The following is a 17,611-nucleotide window of genomic DNA, read 5'->3' on the forward strand; positions in this document are numbered from 1 at the left end:
GTTTTCAAAATGGATTAATATACAATTCTTCACAATAATTAACTGATAATTTACTTTAACATTTGCATGAAACTATTCATCAAAATCTACTCTTACTTGATGAACTGAAAATGTGAGTTTTAAGTATCAAAAACTGATTCCTATCATTAAAAAAATAAGTAAATAAAAATTAAAATCCAAAATATTTATCCTTAATACTTTTTATCCTAAATAATCCACCAATGATCAAGAGCTTTTTCTTGATCTTTGATTTTCTGTAATTTGAAAATGATGTCTCTGTGTAGTTTTTTCATTTTTTTTTTCTTGCTTCTTTTCTGAAATTCTTGGATCAGTGTTGTGTTAGCTGACATTAATTTGGGCAAATTCCTAGCCATCATTTTTTCAAGTATTTCTTCTGTTCCTTTCTTTTTTCTCCTTTTAGAATTCCCATTATGTGTATGTTACACATTTTGTTGTTGCCTCACAGACCCTGGATATTATGTTCTGTATTTTTCAATTTTTATTCCCCAATTTTGGAGGACTGTTATTGATACCATTTAGGTCCTAGAGTCTTTCCTTAGTTACATCCAGTTTACCAATGAATCCATCAAAGGCATCCTTTATTTCTGTTACAATATTTTTTTCACTAACATTTCTCCTTGGTTATTTCTTAGGATCTGTATCTCTGTAGGGTAAGGAAAAATGTCAGACTTTTCTGCCCTCTCGCCATCAGGATAGATGATGGATCCTTGCGGTCCTGAATGCATGCCTGATTTGGCACCTGGAGTAGGGTGTGGGCATAGGTAGATGTTATTCACCTGGGCTAAGACTGGGCTTTTAAGGGCAGCATCAGGGGGACACCAGTAGAAGCCGAGAAGAGCAGAAGCCGAAGAGAAGCCAAGAGAGAAGCAAAGAAGCAGAAGCAGAGAACGCCAGAGAACCCAGAGAGAGTGCGGATTTGCTGGAGGCTGGGAGGACTGCCAGCCTCCCGGCCCCCCAGCACCCCTGCCTGCCATGTACCTGGTAATCCCAATAAAAGCCTGCAAAACCACTGAGGACTCTGACTCCTCCTTTACCCGGTCTGCATGGGTGTCCATGTCCTGCACTGTGTCCAGTCCTGCCCCTACAATCTCTTTGCTTACATTGCCAATTTTCTGCTCTGGTATGCTCTCTACTTTATCCATTTGTTAGACCCCTTAACATGTTAATCACAGTTTAAATTCCCGGTCTGTTCCGGTGATGCTGCCCTTAAAAGCCCAGTCTCAGCCCAGGTGTGCCCACCTATGTATGCCCACACCCTACTCCAGGTGCCGCCATCAGGCATGCATTCAGGACCAGAGGGATCCATCATCAATCCTAATGGCAGGAGGGCAGAAAAGCCTGACAAACATTTACCCCATGTAAGGTCTTTAAATAATACGGTAGTGAGGTATGACGAGAGGAATGTGTTGTGCAGTCCTGTATTAGGACTTAAACTTTAGCAAGCCTAAACCTTGTGAGTGTTTCTCAATTTTTTTAGAGTTCTTCCTGTTCAGTGGGATGAAAAGTCTAGACTGGGTTGGAGATGGGTGTTTCTTCCACCTAGCAGGCAAGCACCAGCTGGAGTTTGTTAATTCCTTTCCTCAGGGCAGTTAAACTGATAATAAACAAAATAGTTCAGGCTTAAGTTAACTAGATTCCCCTGAGGGCTGTCCTTGTTAAAAACAGAGTACTCTGTGTCTATTTCAAAATGGTTCCTTTCCTCTGTGCCCCCAAGTGAAGCTCAAAGTGATTTTTTAGGAGATATTTACTGCAGGAAACTGGTTGAGCTCCTGGAAGTGAATCTCACAATATTGTGCACCTATCACTTGTTCCTCCTGGAGTTTATAACTCTAAGACTTGACCAAACTAAGCCTAGCAATTTTTCATCCACAGTTGAGGTTTTCCTTTCCAGCACCGTCTCACAGGGTGGTTTCTGCCGGCCATTCCAGGTAAGCCAGGACTCTCTCTATCTGCCTGTCTGCATTTTCTGTCTTGGGGGCAATGTTCCCCCTGTGTCTTCCTTCCCTTTGCTTACAAATTCAAAGACTTTGATTTTTCTGTCCATTTTTCCACTTGTTAGGATGGAGTGGTGACTTTCAAGCTCTTTACATGTGGAAGTAGAAATATGAAGTATCTGTTAAAGTTGGAAAAGTAGCTGTGCTAACCCTGTAATCTAACATTCAGATTTGCACGCTGCTGAAATCTTAGAAATCAAGAATATATGAACAAAGATGTTCACTGTAGCATTGCTTATAGTTCAAAACATGTAAAAAATATGGGTACATTAACAGTAAAATGAATTTAATATAGCCTGTGCATTATTGAATGCTTAGTATGTAGGAGTTAAAAATAAATGAGTTGTACTCATTTCAAGTTGACTATATTTAAGAAAATAAAAGATTAAATCACTCTGCAAAAGTATTTAATGTAACATAATATAAATAATTCCTGTTTGTATTGATAAAAATAGTGATAAGAAGAAAATATAAATACAAGAATTATAAAGTGCTACAATAAATTATGATAGTCCATCTACCTCTCCTTCCCCACCCTGTGAAGAGATGGAATTATATTTTTAGTGGTAGAAGGGACTTAAAGTTTATTTGTAAACTTTTATTTTTATAGAAAAATATATAAAATCAAAACTGAAAAAAATCATTTTGAATTGTGAAGTGTGTATATATACATACACAAGTTTTAAAAATGTTTTGCCATGCTTTTCTGTATAATAAAAAATGATACATTTTATTAGTATATTCTAATTACAAAAAGTTAAAATAGCCACAGTGCCTGACTCTTCCAGGCCTTTTCAAAGGTTGGTTGAAATAATGAGTAGGGTAAGGGAAAAGGTATCAGGCTTTTCTGCCCTCCCGCCATCAGGAGAGATGAGGGAACCCTGTGATCCTGAATGCATGCCTGATGGCGGGCACCTGAAGTGGGTCCACCTGAGCTAAGAGACGGATTTATAAGGGTGGTGCAGTATTAAGGGTGGAGCAGTGGAGTGTACGGAGGAGAACGGCGACTACAAACAACGGCGAAGAGCATGTGGCTGCTAGAACCGTTCATTAACCTGCCCGGATTGGGTTGGTTGCTCTACAAATGATATGAAAATCATGCCCTAGATTCAATATTGTGTTCTACATTTTCACTTTTAAACAGCATATTATCAAAGGGTGTAAAAAAGTGGATCTCTGGAGTTAGATTACTTTTGTTCAAAGAACAGGTCCATGATGAACAATTCCTTTTTACCTCTGTGTTTCTATTTCCTCAAAAGTAAAATGAAGCAAGTGGGATTGTTACTGAATGCTGGTCCCAGTTTCCCTTAGCCTGTAAAAGGAAACAGTTTGAGAAGGAAAGTGATTGTGAGGAGGGCAAACTGAGAAGGGCAGTGGAGGACTAGTGTGTGAAAGACCACCTTCCTGCTCCCTGGCAGAGGGAAGGGCTCTTGATCCAGAGTTACGAGGGCATAGAAGGGAGAGATGTAAGAGCCAACATGTCTATCCTTGCAACCCATTGATGCCAGTTTGCTTTTGCTATCATCTGCTGGTCAACAATTCATATCTCCCTAATAATATTATTTTTTCTTGGAATGTCAGAAAACTAAGTTGTTAAGCCTGGAGGGTAAATGCGGAAATGGGAAAGCTTATCTGGTGGGACAGAGTAAAATACTTCACTCCTGTTTCAGAGTTGTGTAAAGACTAAATGTAAAGTACTTGGAATAGAACTTTGCGTGAAGAAAGCTTTGAACCAATTTGAGTTTGTTATTTCTCAGGTCATTTAAAATGTTTGAATATATCTTTTGAATGTATGATATTTTAATTAACACATTATGTAATGCTTTACCTGTTTCCAATTTTAACTTAGTAATTTTGATAATATGCTCAATTAAGTATATGTATATCATTTATAGGTAGTAATTTTTGAAGCATTGATATAATTGAGAATTTTTTTTATTTTTCACAGGTTAATTGGATCACAACATTTTTTTCTCAAATTTCTGAAAATATTGTCATTTCCTATTAGTGAGAAATTTAATGAAAATTAAAATAAGTCTAATTTTTGTTCAAATATACAAAGGGTCTTTTATGACTAATTAAATATATGTAAATGAGATTTAATTCAAATTCTTTGCTTGTTTTATGCTATGTGCTATATTTTATTGATATTTCTGGGCACATGATGAAGTATTTATTTTCATTCTCAATCTTTTTATTTTTTTAAAAATTAATTCAATTATTTGCTTGTTGCTTTTGTTCATTATTTTTCTTATTGAATTACATTTTTCTTGTGGAATTCCTAACAAGCATTATACTCATAATTATTTCCTTGTAATCTAAGAACTCCATGAGGACAGATGTTTTCTCCTTCCTATTCTTGATTCCAAACCTGAGTTTATATCTGAAACAAAAATAGGAATTACATATGTGTAGGGTACTGTTTAGGAGGCTGTTCTCCCTCTGAGTTATCATCATGCTCCTTCTTTCTTTTCTGGTTCTAGAATGTTTATCTGATAGTCTCTGCTATGACCTAAATGTTTGTGACATCCATCTCCTAAATTCATATGTGAATTTGTTATAGGACAGGGTGAAGGGCACCCTAGAACTCCCAAACTTGCCCACTCCAAATAGGTTCTACCATCTGACGCATCAAGACAAAACATACTCTAGTGCATAAGATATTCATTTTATTTTTTAAAGATTTTATTTATTTATGCGTATGATAAGTGGGGTGTAAGCCAGAGGTGCAGGGGGTGAGAGGATTCACCAGAGACAGATTGGGGAACAGAATAGGAAGATCGACTGAAATACACTGCTGAGGGGAGCAGCGGTTGAGACAGGCGAGGTCTGATATGCCATGTGGGCAGCTCCCTGGCCTGGGATTGAACTCATGCTGCAGTGTCTGGAGATAGTTTGATTTCACTGAGACATTACTGAGACATTAACCCCTATGTCACCAGGGAGGCCCCTGCATATGATCTTTAATGGAAAGGAACTTTAATACAATAGTGTGCAATACAGAAAAGACAAAGAATATAGTTTTCAAATCAAGCATCCAAAGTTACCCATCTCCTCGCAGGGAAATATCCAGCCTAACAGGATTGCCGCAAAGCAGGGCCCCCGAGGCCCAGAAGCCTGCCGTGAGACTAAAGCACCTTCTGGTGGGGACCCATATAAAAGGGTCAAAAAGAGCTAAACAAGTCTGGGAGGAAAAGAGCAAAATCAAAATCAAGATAAAAGCTGCCATTGTTAACCTCTCCATGGGACTCTCGCCCACATCAGTTTCAACAAATTCAAGACCAAGAAGTAAGTGCAGCTTCTTCGCATGTCTCTCTGCTCCATGTGCCTCCTCCAGGTCTCCTTGCTCTCCATCCTTCTCTATTTCTTCTCCCTGCCCAACTCCACCCCCCTTGGATGTGGCAGGGAACTTGGAACCTCTCCTTTACCTGGGGACAGCCCTGTTATATAACCCTGATCCTAAAATTATGATATTAGGAAATGGGGGTCTTTGGAAAATAATTAGCTCATGAACTCTCCTACCCACCTGTGACTATGCAGTTTCCTCTCTTTGTCTATCTCCTTTTCCTAATAAAGCTGTCCTTTCAAAATGTTAAAAAAAAAAAAAATAGGTCATGAGAGTGGAATCTCATGAAGGGAATTCATGCCCTTGAAGAAGAGATCTTCTAGAGGTGATCTGTCTGCTATGTGAGGATATAGCAGGAAGACTCCCTATGTAAACCAGGAAGACAGTTCTCACAGGGCACAGAAAGGGTCATGCCTTGACTTGAACTTTCCAACCTTCAAAATTATGAGAAATAATTTCTTTTCTCAGTCAGCTATTCAATGGTATTTTGTTATAATATCCCAAACCTTCTAAAACAGATTCCATTTCAACATTTTATTTTTGCTATATTAATGTTCAAGCCATGTATTCTTACAACATTCTGAATTATTTAACATGACTTCCCTGGGTTTAATAAAAAACCATCACTCACATGTTATTTAATTAGGTCATCTATTGTATGGAATGAGTCCATATCAATCAACAGTTTTTCAGTGACCTGATCTGTAAATTGTAGTTTATCTTATTCTTGCTAAACAAAATGAAACATATCCAGATATGTATGCATCCTCAGCCCTTACAGCCTAGTACAGTTGATATTGTCATCATACCTTGTTTGTTTAGTCAGAACATTGTTTTGTTTGTCTGTTTAGAGTGAGGCCATTGTTACACTTTGCTCTGTGTTCCATCTCAAGCCCTAGGTCTCTTGCCTTGCCTGTCTTCCTGGGTCACGATCCAGGACAGAGGTGATTACAATCCTGCTGTTCTCTACAGTGCTCTTCCCAGGGCAGAGTTTCTATTATAGAATTGGGAGCTGGAGCAGACAAAAGAATCCAACCCTTTAGCCTCAGAACAGGTGGCTGGGGCAGGATGAGAAATGCTGATGTCCTGGCCCTGCCAGGAAGATTGTCTCCTGAATGGGAATAGTGTGTCCTGGCTGTGACAGCAGGAGTGGAGTTCCTCTTACTGAGTTGGGAGGCTGGATGGAAATAATAGTTTTGATTGAAATAAAAGGATTGGGCAGTTATTAAGATTTAGTATACTTCCTTCAGTAACTTTTTCATTTGCTGTATACCTTTAGGACCATTTGTAGAGAATTAATTTTTTTTTCTTTAAGTCTTGGCCAATTCTTTGCACCACCTGTCCTCAAAGTACCTCACACTATGATGCTAGGCTGTATGTTTTTTTTTCAAGATTTATTTATTCATGCAAGAGCTGGGGTACAGGCCAGAGATGAAGGGGGTGAGAGGATTCACCAGAGACAGAGTGGGGAACAGAGTAGGCAGCTTGATGGACACTGCTGAGGGGAGTAGCAGGCCTCCCTGGTGGTGCAAGGAGTTAAGCACCACAATAGGCTGTATAATATTTTTTAACAGTAATACGCATTATAGCTAGTATAACCAAATTCTATTGTAAGCTCTATTTGTGAAATGATAATTTCTTCTTTAGGAACGCAAACTTATGCATCAAGTTGCTGACTGCTACTACTCTTAAATATTATTGTCGTATTACATATATAAGATATAGTGCTGTGATACGGCTGACATTGCAAGGTACCACAGATCAGGTGTCTTCAACAACAAAGATGTACTCTCTCACAGTCCTAGAAGCTGTACACCCAAAGTAAGTTGTCTGGGAAGGATTAGTTCTTCTGAGGACTGTAAGAAAAAGATTGTTCCAAGTCTCTCTCCTTGACTATCTTCTTTATAACTTTATAACTTCTTTCTTCTGTTCATATTTATTACAAATTTCCACTTAAAAGGATACCAGTCATATTGAATTAGAACCCACCCTAATGACCTTATTTTACTTTAATTATGTCTTTTAAGACCCTTTCTCCAAATATGTTTACTTTCTGAGTAATCCACAATTTAGGATTTCAGCATATGAAATTTCAGTGGATAAAATTCCACACAATTACACTAGGTAGTATAGGTTATGTTAAGCTGCTACTCAGCTTACTTTGAAATATTTTAAAACACACAGGAAATGATTTTTAGGTAAACATAAATTTTTAGGTAAACATAAACATAGTTTATGTTTTTAGGTAAACATAAAATTTAAAATTTTAGGTAAACATAAACATAGTTTATTAGAACAAAGTTAGCAAGAAAAATTACATGAAAATTGCTTATAAAATTTTAGAAATTTCCTTTTCTTGTTGCACTAAAAATACTAATTATCTCATGATTTAGCGATACATTTGAAGTAGCCATATACCCAAATGTACTATTTTAATGCATCACAGATCAAAAGTATAAGTCCTGAAACAATCAGAAGGTATGCTATTTCATTTTTTCAAAGCAGAAAAACATTTGATATATAGATCAATGAATATCTAACATAGGAATCTTAATATGTGGTAAGCAACTTTCAATTTTAATGTGATTATGGTATCATGAGTAAACTTACTTTTCACTGTTGGTCTTTAAGATAGATATTACTAGTTATTTCTCCTTTGCTTTTTCCTGTGTCATTCGGTGTTTAAACATTAAAGCATTGCTTGTATGTTTTTAAATATCCAGAATTGTGGTATATATTCACCATAGCAACTATGTTACTATTAGGCAGCAGGTGACTAATGTGGATTATGGCCAGTGTAGCTATAGTAAGCAATAGAGGAAAACTGAGCATATAGATGGTTTTTGTCTCTCCTCTTTCCAACCCAAATTACGAAGGATTATTTGTTCCTCTTCCTTCCCCTTTTTGGGTGTTCAAAAAGCTACTACATAATTAACAAATAAATTCCAAATTATTTCAATTGCTAACATACAGTATTTGGAAAGTCCATGTATTGTTCTCTAGAATATAAAGAATATACTTACTCTTCTTTCAATATTTTCTTTTTTTTTAAGGTTTTATTTATTTTTGCATAGAAGAACTGGGGTATAGGCCAGAGGTGTGTGTGTGTATGGGGGTGTGGTGAGAGGATTCACCAGAAACAGAGTGGGGAGCAGAACAGATTGACTGTAATACACTGCTAAAGAGAGCAGCGGGTGAGAGAGGAGAGGTCTGTTGTTCTATATGTGGGTCAGCTACCTGGCCTGGGATTGAACTCAGGCTGTCTCAGTGGATGCACTGAAACTTAAGCCCTACGGCACTAGAGAGTACCACCTTCAATGTTTTCTAAGACTGAAATGAAAAGTTTTGGATAGCAAAGGTTGTTCAAAGTTATATATATATTTTTAATTTATGTTTATGACTCTGACAGATCACTTAATATTTTAATGTGTCTATTTCCTTTTGCCAATTGTCCCAAGAATCCTCTGGTTGTAGATTTTTAAGTATTTCTCTGATGATGATATCTTCATTAACCAGTTTGTCACTTTTCTATACCCTAGCTTTTCTAAGTTAATTGGGTAGATCATATGGTAGTGAGTGTGTTTTGAGTCCTGAAAGACTCCTTTGCTTCTTTATTTTAGGTAATAGGATAACTGTTGTCTCAAATAGACTACCTGTCTCAAGAAAACCAAACACTACAACAAATATTCTGAGCCAAAGCTCTCTTCCCTCCTGCAAAACCACCTAAGTCGAAAGTTCTAATACTGAAGATCAGATCGTATGATATGTAAGTGCTTATCAATTTATTGACAATTAACAAATGGCCAAATTATATAAATCATCACTTGGTATTACTTGAAACATTAAGAAATCTTTGTCAATGTGTGTAGTGTAGTTTTTAGCAACAAGGATTTGGGGTTATACAGGTTGAATTTCAAATTCTGCCTGGGGCACTTACTGTGTTACCTTGGCAAAGTACTTAACTTCTGTGAGATTCAGGTTTCCCAGTTGCAGAATGGGAATATTAACATCTACTAGAGTAAAGTAGATTTACAGAGAGATGTGCAGTGGAAGACAAACTTGCTGTCTCCGCATGTCATTCTTGATGCCACTTTCCTTCCTGAGAAAGAGCCACATGCTACCCCTTTGATCCCAACAACAATAAAAACTTCCAAGTAGTCACAGGGCAGTAAAGATGTAAGCTCTATTCTAAATATTTTTTAAAATGATCCTGTATTCGTCACATCCTTTTGCAATAAGTGATGTAATTATAGGCAACCTACAAAAAAGTTGGTATAAAGTAGTTAAATAACTTGTCTGAAGTCATCTTGACAGGCAGAGTTAGTGTGTGTTTCAGCTCTGAACAACCATATGCGCAACTCTCAGTGCTGTATCCTTCTCTCTGTATCACTTGTGGGTAATCTTTCTTGAATTTGTTTTGGAAACTTGGGACTAAAATTCTAAAATGCACCTCGTAGACAGTATTTAAAAAGTCTTCAAAAAAATGGCAGAAGTAAACATGGCAACAGCAATCCTACTAGCACCAGAGAGGCAGAGGAGGAGGATGGTGACTAAGACAGAGTCATTTATTCCGTGGCATGGTAATATAGGTCAAAATGTAAGATACTGTGAATTCCTTATAGATAAGTTTTTGCTAATGTAATTTTAAAATGGAATTGAATGATGAACAAATACCCTGAAACAACAAGGAGGCTAAGACAAGAGTGACATAAAATAACTCAAAAAGCTAAATTCAGATGTGAGCATATGTGTAAACTAACATAAGACTGAGTAATTAATAAAAAACTGTCAACACGTAGTCAGTACAAGATATGAATCAACTAGCTTTTAAATTTAAAACTCTTTCAACAAGCAGTTTTCCTTAGTTTTTATTTCTTTATATTTTACTTAAATTAAAGCAGAAATTCTTATACTTAGGGAGAAATGCACTATAAATTGTTGCCCTAGATGTGACAACACATTTGCAAGTTATTAATGCACTTATTAGAGAAACACTCTGTATTTTCCTTGAAAATCTCATAGTACTTTTTCTTGTTAAGAAAATCTTCAACCTTTGCCTTAAGGCGTTGCTTTTTCTGGGAGATAGAATCCCAAAGAGTGTTGGTGATGAACAATTTTAATAGAGTATAAAAATACCCTTTTTTTTTTAAAGGATACACTCCAATAGAAATAATATCTTTTCTAACAGACATAATTTTTTTCTCAGGTTCCTTGATTGTCCCTTGGAGATAAAGGTGTAAATCTCACTTTGTCTCTTATCATTTTCATTTATGTTATACAGAGTTTCTGGTCAATCTAGTCAGAGTTCCAAATATATTACTAGTTAAAAGCTGCGAAAAGGTTAACATAAACATTCACACATACACACTGTAACACTAAAGTTAGAGATATCTCAGAGATAAGGTTATTGGATCGATTTCTTTTTCTTTTTTTAAAATTATTTTTTAAAAGATTTATTTATGATTACAAGAACTGGGGTACAGGCCAGAGGTAAGGGAGGTGAGAGGATTCACCAGAGACAGAGTGGGGAGCAGAACAGGCAGATGTGCTAAAATTCACTGCTGAGGGGAGCAGCGGGTGAGTCAGGAGAGGTCTGCTGCACCATGTTCGTAGCTCCCTGGCCAGGGATCGAACTTGCACTTTCAAGGCTGCGGGACAGCTTCGCAGTGCTGCACTCAATCCCTTGTGCCACCAGGGAGGTCCAATTTTTTTTTTCTTTTTGCATTCTCACTCTCTTAAAATTTGGATTGTTAAAATTTCTGGGGATTATGAAGTAGTTTATTTATAGGGATATCAAATTACTATGTGATGTACTTATAAAAATTATAAGCCAGGTGAATATCCTTTATGAAGCTGAGAAAGTATTAAAAAAGGATTACTTATCTGTAAATTGATGCATATTTGCATTTGTAGACAATACTGTAAACATTCCTTATCAAAACTTTATGTATTTTTTTTTAAAGATTTATTTATGCATACAAGAGCTGGGGTACAGGCCAGAGATGTGGGGGGGGGTGAGAGGATCCACCAGAGACAGAGTGGGGAACAGAACAGGCAGACTGACTGAAATACACTGCTGAGGGGAGCAGCTGGCGAGACAGGAGAGTTCTGCCTCACCATGTGGGTTTCTCCCTGGCTGGCCAGGGGATCGAACTCATGCTGCAGAGGCTGTGGATTGTCTCATTGACCCCTTGTGTCACCAGGGAGGCCCAACATAAGTATTTCTTTACCGTCACAATTTTTCTATCATGATAGCTAGATTCAGTTTTTACTTTAATTCCCCTCTCTCTCTCTCATATTTTCTCTTAATAGTAACATTTCTGGATGATAGAATATGCAAAAGAACTCAAAGTCTTTATTCTTATAAAATTAAAGTAGACTGAAAAATTTGTAGAATTTTACGCCATTTTAAACAAAGGCTTAAATGATCATTCACATACCTTGACATAAACCTTAATTGATATTTTAGTATTTATGATTTTATTCATATTTAGTAATACTTCTGAGACTTATAAAACCAGAGTTTTAAAAGTGTGGGAGTTTGGTCATTGTAGGAATGAGACAAATGGCTGGGTAGCTATCGTTAGACCATCTTTTTTTTTTTTAAAGATTTATTTATTTTTATACACGAACCGGGGTACAGACCAGATGTGCGGGAGGGTGAGAAGATTCACCAGAGACAGAGCAGGGAACAGAACAGGCAGGCTGAAGAAATACTCTGCTGAGGGGAGCAGTGGGTGAGACAGGAGAGGTCTGCTGCACCATGTGGGATTCTCGCTGGCCGACCGGGATCAAACCCGCGCTGCAAGAGGCTGCGGACAGCTTCACAGTGCGGCGCTCAACAGCCTGTGCCACCAGGGAGGCCCTCTTCTTCAAACCATCTTAATCCTGTAAGCATTATCCATTAAAAAGGTCAGAAACAGAAGATGTTAGCAGGACAAAATAATGGCTGCATGAAAGAAATTTTTTCAGTAGATTAGGGATCTACACTTGGCCAGAAATTACCTGCTAAAACTACAATAATACCATGTTTTAAAAAAGTTGGGGTGGCCGCTCTCCTTCCTACCTGTCTCTTTTTCTCTCTCCTTTTCCTAATAGACCTGTCCTTTTAAAATGTAAATAATAAAATAAAATAGGGCATGGGGAAGGTGAATCAGACTATGTGACTGGTGCAGTTCAGTCACATAAACATGGACCAAAATACATGCCCTAGAGTATCCATGTGATTGCATTATTCTCTATACCCTTCCTTGCTGTGAAACACAAATACATCATACTCAGTATTTACTGTCTGTCCAAGTATGTAATAATCCCATTTCAGTTTGTTTATTTATAAACATGCTACTTTTTACAAAGAGAATGCAATAGGTAAATTATATAACTACTGTATCCTTTGAAAAGATGTTAATAATGGATTTTATGTTTAAGGGGGAAAAAAGCCTGGTGTAGAAAAATTTTGTGCATGGACTTCAGAGAAACCACTATTTGAATAATCTCACAGAGGTCAGTTCCAACTCATGTGGAGATCTTCAGACAAAAATGTATAGAATTCTAGTTACTCTGAATTATGAGAAGTAGCTTCATTAGGATAGGATTGAAAGGAAAGGTAGTAAAGGATACTCTAGACATGAATAAAATTTATACATGCAAGAATCTAAACCCTGTGGAACTGAGTAATGAAGGCTGATTACTTGTCTATCTATAGTTTTGGGATACACTGCAGTGGAATTACTAGCAAGGTATACATTTAATAATGTTCTTGTAATAGGGGACTAGTTCTGATATGCTGGAAAAGACAATATAGAAAGGGTATTGTTAAAATACCATCCAGTGTAAGAATAAATCCCAATCTCTGAGTAAAGACAATGGAAAATTATTCAAGCAACAATTAAACATTCAGGAATCCTTCTGTTTGCAGAACTGCCTTAGGCCGCATTTAGTTACAGAGGCTGTTGTGGCAAATCAATAGAGAGCAATGCCCCATTTATTCTACATTGCTGGGTAATGAGGTGTTCCAGCAAAGTGAATTTTCCCAGTGAAGTTACCCCTTCAAAAATGTTTTTGTGAAAACCACTTTCTACCCTTGTGGTAGAAACTAGCACTAAGATCTCTAATACTCAAATTCTCATCTGCAAGTTTCAAAATTCTTATTTCCTAGTCCAAAGTATATGGTATTTTGAAACCTTTCTAAGTAGTATTATATTTGCCTTTTTTCCTTAATGAAAGTAGATGGCCTGTAGAGAACAGAGAATTCAAAATTATAAATGCTATAATCATTCTCAGTTCTCTATTTTTAATTGTAATACCCATGTATAAAGAAAGAAGCTCTTGTATTTTATTTTTGAGACAACACTAGAAAATGAGCTATTGCTAACTTAGAATTTGGAGTCATTTCTAAGAACCATCCCTCTCTGTGAAGTGGAAATGCAAAGCTGGAGAGACCTTCTGGGCTCCTTAGATTAAGCCCCTCATTTTAGCATGAGGAAACTGAGCGCAAAGGGGTAAAAGTCTTGTTAGGTATACATGTCAGTGCCATTGCCATATTCGACATCAAGAGTTAAAAATACATGGCCCTAGGGAAGGTACATTCTCTCTCCTTTCTTTGTGAATCAAGTTTTATTGGATCACAGTCACATCCATTATATTACATACCAAAAGCTGTTATCATGTTGCAACTACAGAGTTGATTAGTTGTGACAGAGACCAGAGACAGGACAGATCATCTGGTTCAAAAAATCTAAAATGCTTATTATCTGTTCCTTTACAGAAAGCATGCTGACCTCTGTCTTAAATTAGCCAGTTCACTATTATTTACCCACTCTTTCCAAGTATGTATTTTATGTGTTAGCTGAAAAATAAATCCTCAAGAATAATTAGACAAAGAATTAATTAGCTAATCAAAGTAAAGATTTGAACCCAGGCAGCAGCCCAATAGATTTTACTCTGTAAGAATGATTCCAGTAAACATAAGTTTGAAATCTGTTTACATAGCCAAAAACTGCGAGTCATTGACACCAATAATTGAACTGTTCTTGAAAGGAGAGACTTCTGGTTCTAAATTTTCCTAATCCAAAGATACACTGATGCTGGAGGAAGGCAATGCAGGATCCAGTCTCCTCCCCTTGAAAAATGTCCTAGAGAGATGCAAAGGCTGGGCACCTGTTGTTAAAGCTTTCTGACTGACATGCCTTTCAGCAAAGTTAATTTCTGCATACAAGATGGAGCCTCTGAAGATAGCTTGTTAGTTTGCTCATGAGGCCAGAGGTGGGGGTCCCCAGAAAATTTTACATTGTTTACCTATACTTGTTAAATTCACCACCACCTATAGGTCCAGATAACCTACAGAGACCTAGAGAACCTGATAAGGAAACACCTGTGTTAATTGCTTTTTCTCAGCAACATCTGTTTCTATAGGAAAGGCATCTGAAGACCACAGTCCTTTAAACCATACTACACTTACATCATAGTATTTTTGAAATACACTATATCATGTTGCCCTACTCTAAGTTAATGGATTGGGAAAGATACAGAAAGAGTACATATCCCTTTAATCTTCTGCACTGCATGTTTAGATAATTTTGTCCACTGGAGGAAGAAAATCTATGGATTAGTTACTAATAAATCTTGTCACATTGTTACAGCAATAAGAGTTGATAATATTTTTTTGCTGCATAATATATATTTATGAGAGTAAACATAAATTGCAGTTTCTTTAAAACTGAAAACTCATGTGCATTCCCTTATGATTAGGAATTAAGAGATGTCTTACTCAATAAATAATTGTCCCCCTTCACCGGGCTCAAGCCATCTATACAGAAGCTTGGGTAATACAGAAACTCCTGCTGAAATCCAAAACACTTCAGACAAGCTTTCTCATGCACAAAATACTGCTTTTAATTGGTTCTTAACTAAATTAATTAAGCTGGTATGACTCACTCTCCAGTCACAACTCAACTTGAAAAACACAAAGGAATATGGTTAGGATAACAAAAGCTGAGAGGCCTGAATTACTCCTGATTTTCATATTAACAAGGGAGTTCAGCCTAGAGAGAAAAGGTTAATTTGTTTTTTAATAGGCTTTTGAAAGACGTGATCAGGTCTAGTGTGATAATTTATGGTTAATCATATGTTTAGAGGCAAAAGGGATTAATCTTTTAATATTAGAGTCACTTTTGTGTTACATAAAACAAAGTTCTCTTCATAGTAACTTTAAAAGTCAAGGCAGACTTCCTTTTTGAGCAAAGGTGGCAAATTGACAAGAAAAGAGAAATCCAGTCTGAGAAGCAGCATAGTAAGAACAGAATGACAGAAGCCTTCTCTGAACAAACCTCATTCTCAATGTGCCTCCTTCATTTTGCTGTATCTCATGACTTAAACATTGTTTCCACTGACTTCTGTGTTGGTGGCATTGCAGGCTGAACAGCTGAACAAGGGCATTAATCTGTATAGTCATAAACCAGGTGAAAGAAATGTCACTCTCTCAGTCTTTTCAGTTGATAACCACCCTTCCCACCCTCACACCCCCACCCAGCACCCAAATATAATTCCTGCAGAAAAAATTTCCTAAACTTGACTACAGTTAACCAATAGGAACATTGAAATAAATACCCACATGGAGACACATTGGTATGGAAAAACAACAGAGCACAATACAGGTCCACAAAATGTGTTGGAGGCTTTTATGGATTGATTTGTATCTCCTCAAAAAGAAGATTTATTGAGGTCCTAACACTCAGTACCTCTGATATGACTTTATTTGGAAACAGGGTCTTTATGGAGGTAGGTAAGTGAAAAGAGATGAACAGGGTGAGCCCTAATCCAATGTGGTTAGTGTCCTTAGAGACAGGAGAAGTTTGGACAAAGAGATAGACATGTACACAGGATTGATGAGAGGGAAACTAACAGGCGGACAGCCATGTGACTGCTGTATCTATAATCTAAGAAAATGCCAACGATTGTCAGCAAGCAGAAAGACAAAGGGGGATTATTCCTTAGAGTTATTTGAGGGAGCATAGGAGGGCTGATACCTTGAATTCAGACTTCAGGTCTCCAGAACTGTGAGGCAATAAATTCCTGTTGTTTCAAGTCATTTAGTTGTTGGTGCTTTGTCACACGAGCCCTAAGAAACAAATATAGGACATTAGGCACAATTGCTTGCTTCCATGGCCTAGGGAAAGTACTTTAAGAGAAGAGTAAGAAAGATAGATAGATGTAAACAATGTTATGTTGTCTAAGATACTCACAATTTGAATTTAAAAATCAATCTGGAGGCTGAAGCAGCAGCACAATTTGGGAGGCGGGAGCCTCTGCATATCCTCACACTGCTTTAGATGGCACCTAAACCCTCTGCCATGGAAACTTGCACTTCTTATCAGTAGATGGGATGTGTGAAAACTCAGAAATAATGCTGTTCTCTTTCCCTGGTTCAGTGATTGTGCTTTGCAGAGTGCATGCTCAGAAAGGGTCTAATGACAAAAGGTCCATTTTAAAGATCATCCGAATATAAGTTGTATCTTAGATAAATAATAGTAGGAGGCAATATTTACTGTTGATAGGGATTTCATAGAGGTAAAAGGATCATTAAACATATCCCGTTCCACCCCTTGCTCAAACTGCAGGACTTTTTATGCAGTGGAGAGAGAACTTCATTTGGAACCACTTCTTAGCACTGTTAGGGCCACTGGATGGCACCAGCTGACTCAGCTCCTCCAGGGTCTCACCTTCCCACACAGCATGTCCTGACCTAGTGTAGATTATACATTTTGGGCTCCATAAAATTTATTTTATTTTTTTAATTATTTCGTTGTGTCTGAGTTTTCAGCCTAACCAAAGTTGTTGACTAATAAATGGCAGCCAAAGCCTTTTTCTTAGCTGCTGTGTTGTCTTATTGTTGTTTTTGGAGTCTGTGGGTTTGGAGTGCGGGGTCCTTGGGTTGCCTCTAGGAAAGGTTTCACCAGAGCTTCCCTTTCGGTGACACACAGCTACTTTCCCAGGCGAGTTTCTTCATGAGACAGAGATGTTAGTTATATTTAAAGGGCAGGTTTATAGGGAAAGGGACAAGAAAGTAAAAGACAAGCGGGCAGGAAGAGCTGCCCTGAAAAGGACAGGATTGCTAAGAGAGGCCTGCAGGAGGTGGCCTTGAGGAGAGCAGCCTTCGCTGAGGGAGGTCAGTGAAGAGAGGCCCCAGCATGGTACAGGTCACGGGCAGGCAGGAGGTTGCTGCCCCACAGACAAGAGAAAAGAGGCACCT

At 37.5% G+C, this 17,611-nt stretch overlaps 1 long non-coding RNA gene across 4 annotated transcripts in view; it reads left to right on the top strand.

The window, feature by feature from the left end:
• The first annotated feature begins 6,254 nt into the window (after positions 1–6,254).
• LOC119257612 (uncharacterized) overlaps positions 6,255–17,611 on the top strand; it is a 246,451-nt gene continuing 235,094 nt past the window's right edge. For all 4 annotated transcript variants that reach the window (XR_008553905.1, XR_008553906.1, XR_008553907.1 and 1 more), the window contains exons 1-3: positions 6,255–6,305; positions 7,009–7,182; positions 8,982–9,127. This is a non-coding gene — a long non-coding RNA (uncharacterized LOC119257612). The remainder of the gene's footprint in view (positions 6,306–7,008; positions 7,183–8,981; positions 9,128–17,611) is intronic.

The sequence above is a fragment of the Talpa occidentalis genome, unplaced genomic scaffold (assembly GCF_014898055.3).
Source record: "Talpa occidentalis isolate TD23 unplaced genomic scaffold, MPIMG_talOcc4v2.1 talOcc4.4, whole genome shotgun sequence".
Taxonomy (NCBI): domain Eukaryota; kingdom Metazoa; phylum Chordata; class Mammalia; order Eulipotyphla; family Talpidae; genus Talpa; species Talpa occidentalis.